Here is a 7,500-nt window from a genome sequence, read left to right on the forward strand (position 1 = left end):
GTCCAACAGTCTATCTGTGTGTGTGGGCTTTCTGTAGACACTTGTACTAAGGGTGTCACCTTCGCGCTTGACGCAGACGTCCAGGAACGGCAGTTGAAAATCTTTCTCCAGTTCCATTGAAAATTGAATAGCCGGTTCAATACTGTTGATGTGACTGAAGAAAGGTTCTACGTCCTTGCTGTCCAAAATGGCGAACACACCATCGACATATCTAGTCCACAGTTTAAGTGAAGAAGGTGCAGCACTTAGAAGTTGAGGTTCTAGTCGTTGCATCACCACTTCAGCCACCACAACTGAAATAGACGATCTCATGGGTGTTCCCTTACGTTGGTGATAGGTGTGATCTCTGAAGTGGAAGTATGTAGAGTCAAGGCACAGGGAGATGGGTCCCATGAGTTCTGACAAGGAAAGTTTCTGATTATCCAAGAATCCCCGGTTCTCCTCCATGGGATGGACGTAAACATGGATTGAACATCGAAGGAAACCAAGACATCTCCTCTCCTTAGGTTAAGTCCTTTGATTCTTTCGATGAAGTCAGTTGAATTCTGTAGCATGTGTGGTGAGTTGGTCACTAGAGGTCTGAGAAGTTTAGCCAAGTACGAAGCAAGATGGTAAGTCGGTGAATCTCTAAAAGCCACTATGGGTCGAAAGGGAATATTTTCTTTGTGGACTTTTGGTAACCCATAGAACTTAGGGATGGTGGAATCCCCTGGCCTCATTTTCTTCCACTCGTCATCATTTATAACCCGTTTTTCTCTGAGTTCTTTCAGCTCTCGTTCGACTTTGGCCTGTAATTTCTTGGTAGGGTCTTGAGGTATAATGATGTAAGTCTGGGTATCTTGAAGCAACGCCAGAGCCTTTTAGTCATAGTCTTCCTTGTCCATAACGACGGTTGACCTCCCTTTCTCGCTAGTTAAAACAACAATTGAACGATCTCTGCGTAGTTCCGCTAATGCTTTGGTTTCTTCAGTGGTCGGGGAACGACTGGTCTGTTTGGATTTCAGTGCTCCTACGATTTTAGTTCTGACTGCCTGTTTGTCCTCTGAAGTGCCTTCTATCAAGTTCACTCCTAACTCTGCAGTGGGCAGGAATTGCGCGTGGTTGACTTTGCCTTGAACATTAAAGTTAAGGCCCCAGCCCCTTCAATTGTGTCTGGTGTCTACAGTTTTCCAATATATATATACGTATATATATATATATATATATATATATATATATATATATATATATATATATATATATATATATATATATACATTGTGTGTTGTGCAGAAAAAATACTGGTAAATAAGAAATGTTAGGTCTACGTTTATTATTTTCCAGTGTTTTTTCTGCAAATTATATTCACGTGTCATTTGTGAAATACTGCAATATATATACATATATATATATATATATATATATATATATATATATACATATACATATATATATCTTTTTCAACCACATATCACTTTTAATTCCATACCATCGCAAACGAGACTGAGAGTCGCTCGAAGGAGGCATCCGTTGGAAATTGAAACGTGGACGAGCCGAGGATTCGAACCCAGCTATATATATGTTCCTGGGTCTGCTTTGGGTGATAGAGTGTGGTGAGAAGGTGGTTGATAATTTGTTCCTCATCAATCTGCAATATAATTTTTGGAGTGTCTAGAGGTTGCCAGCATCCCCTGGATCGTAATAAGAATCGAGTAAGAGGATAATTGACTGATTTTTGGCGTCTTATTTCTTCATGAATAAATTAGCAAGTGACTGGTTTCTTCAAAGAATGGTAACCAGAAGTGAAATAACATATATGCATAATATGTAAGGTTATAGCAACTTCACCAGAGGATTTGTAGTCTTTAAAGAGATCCTCAGGAGATGTTGAGGACTGAGTTATAATATGTGACATTGGTTTAGGAGGACTTTGGGGTTTTATTCCAACACCTAGCTTTACGGAAGATTTGTAAAAATTTTGGGTCTTCCCAGAGTATTGTGAGGTATTACAATTTGGCTCGGGACATTTGGAAATGTGATGTCCGTTACGTTTACAATACCCACACAAAACATTAACGGGTTTTCCCATTACCTAATCACCAGGAGTGCCAAGGGAATCTACTGATGATTGTACGTTTGGATACTGATCAGCCAGCAAGGCCGCCTCTTTAAGATTTGAGACGTCCTTGTTATTTAAATAAAGTATTATAGGGGATGGAATACTCCCCTTAAACTCTTTGTATGCCATAAGGTCAATGAGTTGGTCATAGGTTCCTACCACCCTTTGAGGACGACCGTTGCTTGAAAAGCTTTAGGTTTTCAGAAACAAACTCGAAAGTATCAATGGGAGACTTAAGTAAATTGGGAAACTTTTGTTTGTAAGCCCTAGGAGTGTGATACGCCTTTAATGTACTTTCTTTTACTTACGGGTAGGAGGAATAATCCTCAATAGTATTGAATACTCTAGCAGCTGTACCAGTTAGTTTAGTTTGGATAAGCCATACCCACTCTTCCTCAGGACATTTCTGATGTTGGACCAGTCGTTCAAATTGCCTGAAAAAGGGACTCTATTTCACGGCTTATTAACTCTTAATTTACGTACATACTCAAGTTCTTTCTCTCATATTCTCTTTCACGTTTTTTCTTCTTCTCTCTTTCATATTCTCTTTCAAGTTCTTTCTCCTGTCGTTCACGTTCTTTCCCCTTATTTTCATGTTTCGTTCTCTCTCTAATTCCATTTTCTCCCGTTCTAATATAATTCTTTCTAATTCTAGATTGAGGAGGCTCCACTACTACATCTTCCTCATTTTCATCAGCAATGGCTTGAGGGATTAAGTGGTATCCATCTGAGCCTAACACTTCTTGGTCAATAAGAGCTTTTATTATTACATATTTGAGATTATCTTTTGGGAGTTTGGAAGAAACTGTTAGCTGATAGTAATGGGCAAAGAGTATCCACGTGTCTTTTGTATTTTTTCTTTCCAATTGTAGTGAAGTGGGGTTTTTCACGAAATCATCGAAGAAAAGAAGATATATATATATATACATATATACATATATATATATATATATATACATATTTATATATATATATATATGTATATATATATTAATAACCAAAATGCACTTCAATTCTAAGCCATCAAGGCCGACATGCAGAAATTGAAATGTGGTACTGCCAATTACTCGAACCCAAGTATCCTCATGACAAGTGCGGCAGTGACTTACCAACTAGGCTATCAAGCCTAGTTGGTAAGTCACTGCCGCACTTGTCATGAGGATGCTGGGGTTCGAGTTCTTGGCAGTACCACATTTCAATTTCTGCATGTCGGCCTTGATGGCTTAGAATTAAAGTGCATTGTGGTTGTTAAAATGTATCTCTAATCACTGGGACCCATTCAGTGTTGTACACACACACACACACACACACACACACACACACACACACACACACACACACACACACACACACACACACACACACACACACACACACACACACACACACAAATATATATATATATATATATATATATGTGTGTGTGTGTGTGTGTGTGTGTGTGTACACACACACAACACATACACACACACACTATATATATTATATATATATATTATATATGTATATATATATATATATATATATATATATATACAAGCCGCGGGCTTCGCCCTCCCCGGCTTCGCCGGGGGCTTGGCTGCGCAAACAGCGGCCTACGGCCGCAGCTTTCCGCGCTCTAATCCCTCGTTTTCCCCTTCGGCCTCGGCCTCGGGGCGGAACCCCAACACGGGATCCCCAGCACGAAGAAGAACGCGAAGAAGAACGCGAGGAAGAAGAACGCGAAGAAGAACGCGAAGAAGAACGCGAAGAAGAACACGAAGTAGAATGCGAAGAAGAACGCGAAGAAGAACGCGAGGAAGAAGAACGCGAAGAAGAACGCGAGGAAGAAGAACGCGAAGAAGAACGCGAAGAAGAACGCGAAGAAGAAGAACGCGAAGAAGAACGCGAAGAAGAACGCGAAGAAGAATGCGAAGAAGAACGTGAAGAAGAACGCGAAGAAAAACGCGAAGAAGAACGCGAGGAAGAAGAAGAAGAAGAAGAAGAAGAAGAAGAAGAAGAAGAAGAAGAAGAAGAAGAAGAAGAAGAAGAAGAAGAAGAAGAAGAAGAAGAAGAAGAAGAAGAAGAATACCACCTGACCCCGACTTACCCAAGCGCTTTTTCAAGAATATTTTTAGGACAAAGTGTCACCGTAATACCACCTGTCCCCGACTTCCACAGCGTTTTTTAGAATATTTTCATTTAGACATATATATATATATATATATATATATATATATATATATATATATATATATATATATATATATATATATACATATACATATATATATATATATATATATATATATATATATATATATATGTGTGTGTGTGTGTGTGTGTGTGTGTGTGTGTGTGTGTGCGCGCATTTATACATGTCCACAGTAGAAAGGGTGACATAGGATAACGGTGACTCAACCCTAAATAACGACTCATCATACAACATCGATTACGTTACCTCGACTCCTCCCGCGCATCGAAATACGTTCGGACGTATTCCTTCCTAAAGTAGTAACTTGACGATGATGTCATTGGTTCGATCAGGTGGTGGAGGTGGATGGATGGGTGGAGGTGTGGAAGAGTGTGGTAAGGTAGTGTTGTACTTGCTTTCACTGATCTGTCTTCTCGGGTCTCTGTTAGACGTTGCATGGATTTGGTGCAGTAATGTCGTTTACTTAATCGACAACTGAGTAGAAACGTTGCGTTGGGACTATAAAACAAAAGATGAATAATTTGGTTAGGACAGATTTGTTTCTGATCAGATGGCTGTAGAATTTCTCATTTAATAAATTCACATATTTCATACTAATCATCTTGTTCTTATATTCATGCATTGCGACTAAAGTATGTGGTGTGCATGTATTGCGATAGTACAAAGCTTGGCAGCGCTAGGTTAGATGCCGTGCTGATTGTCCGGTTGCCTAGCAACCGATGTAAACAAAAGTGGAAATTATATATTGCAGGTGTCTTCCATCCTTCGTAGAATTAATGACAGAAGTGTTTGAAGGAATAAGCTAATTACTAATACATTTAACGATCGAAATCGTTTGGTATTCCAGGAAATATGCAATTGCATGCAATATCCCAGCAAAAGAATGTGAACGGAAGAACAGACGTATGATAAAAGATGTATAAAGGTTAAGGGGAGACTTTAGATATCTAGCTCATCCTGCTTATGGTTCGTGTCTTATTTGATCTCTGAATAAAAAGGAGAACGAGAGAGAGATGCAGCCAGACAGCTAAATAGTATCTGTGAAAATGTGAGTGAATGCATACAGGTTTGATATGACAAGGTGAGGTAAGGTGAGATGGGGAAGAGGGAGGGAGGGAGGTGGTTGGAGGTGGTTAGTTAGATAGGTAGGGGGCAGGTGTTTGGGAACTATGAGTGCTAGACACAGTGCAGCCGGACGTGCGTCGGGGTAAAGTGGCATCTTCACTGACACGGTCTGTAACCGTCAGTAGTGAAAACAGTCTCTGGAAGAGCGGTGTTGCGGCTGAAATAATTGTCGCTGTGAGAAGGATAACAAGCGACTTGACGTCAGGACGCCTGAGTTGGTCGTCGGCGACGTAAGAGCTTCACAAGAAGCGTCAGATACTAGTCGACTTTAGACCAGATCTAAAGATTGATCGGACAAGTGTGTTACGTCTGTGCTTTGGTGAACACGTGTTGTCGTGAAAGAAGATAAATACGAGTGATGACGCTTAATGACGCGAAGAAGCAATGATCGCTTGTCAGATGAGCTCATGGCTTCTACCGCAGACAAATTTCCACTGGAACCGACCTGCCCCCCCCCCCTCCCATCGAGTGTATATTCTAGATAATTTGTATTTTATTATTTATATTCAAAATGTTTAAATTAAATCAGAGGGCAATTAAAACGTTCTTAATCTAAATAGACATTATAACCGCCCTTCTTACCCATATTCTTCTGTATCTATTTCGCCAGTTTTTTCGAAATTATGATTATTTATCCCAATAATGTTGAACGCACGGGTCTCTCTTATGAAACAATTACATCTACAGTCATACAGATGCTTGTCCTACCTAACATTTTTACGTCCTACTCATGCAGTTGCTTGTTCAACAGAACACCTGCACCTCTTACACATATAGTTGCTTCTTCCACAGAACACCTGCACCTCCTACACATATAGTTGCTTGTTCCACAGAACACCTGCACCTCCTACATATATAGTTGTTTGTTCCACAGAACACCTGCACCTCCTACACATATAGTTCCTTGTTCCTCAGAACACTTGCACGTCCTACACATACAGTTGCTTGTTCCACAGAACACCTGCATCTCCTACACATATAGTTGCTTGTTCCACAGAACACCTGCACGTCCTACACATATAGTTGCTTGTTCCACAGAACACCCGCACCTCCTACACATATAGTTGCTTGTTCCACAGAACACCTGCACGTCCTACACATACAGTTGTTTGTTACACAGAACAGTTGCACGTCCTACACATACAGTTGTTTGTTCCACAGAACACCTGCACCTCCTACACATACAGTTGCTTCTTCCACAGAACACCTGCACCTCCTACACATATAGTTGCTTGTTGCACAGAACACCTGCACCTCCTACACATATAGTTGCTTGTTCCACAGAACACCTGTACCTCCTACACATATAGTTGCTTGTTCTACAGAACACCTACACCCCCTACACATATAGTTGCTTGTTCTATAGAACACCTGCACCTCCTACACATATAGTTGCTTGTTCTACAGAACACCTGCACCTCCTACACATATAGTTGCTTGTTCCACAGAACACCTGTACCTCCTACACATATAGTTGCTTGTTCTACAGAACACCTACACCTCCTACACATATAGTTGCTTGTTCTACAGAACACCTGCACCTCCTACACATATAGTTGCTTGTTCTACAGAACACCTGCACCTCCTACACATATAGTTGCTTGTTCCACAGAACACTTGCACGTCCTATACATATAGTTGCTTGTTCCACAGAACACCTGCACGTCCTACACATACAGTTGTTTGTTCCACAGAACAGTTGCACGTCCTACACATACAGTTGTTTGTTCCACAGAACACCTGCACCTCCTACACATATAGTTGCTTGTTCCACAGAACACCTGCACCTCCTACACATATAGTTGCTCGTTCCACAGAACACCTGCACCTCCTACATATATAGTTGCTTGTTCTACAGAACACCTGCACCTCCTACACATATAGTTGCTTGTTCTATAGAACACCTGCACGTCCTACAAATATAGTTGCTTGTTCTACAGAACACCTGCACCTCCTACACATATAGTTGCTTGTTCCACAGAACACCTGCTCCTCCTACACATATAGTTGCTTGTTCCACAGAACACCTGTACCTCCTACACATATTGTTGCTTGTTCTACAGAACACCTACACCTCCTACAC

Source organism: Oratosquilla oratoria, chromosome 5, assembly GCF_046742065.1.
Source record: "Oratosquilla oratoria isolate Oo_2021 chromosome 5, ASM4674206v1, whole genome shotgun sequence".
Lineage (NCBI taxonomy): Eukaryota > Metazoa > Arthropoda > Malacostraca > Stomatopoda > Squillidae > Oratosquilla > Oratosquilla oratoria.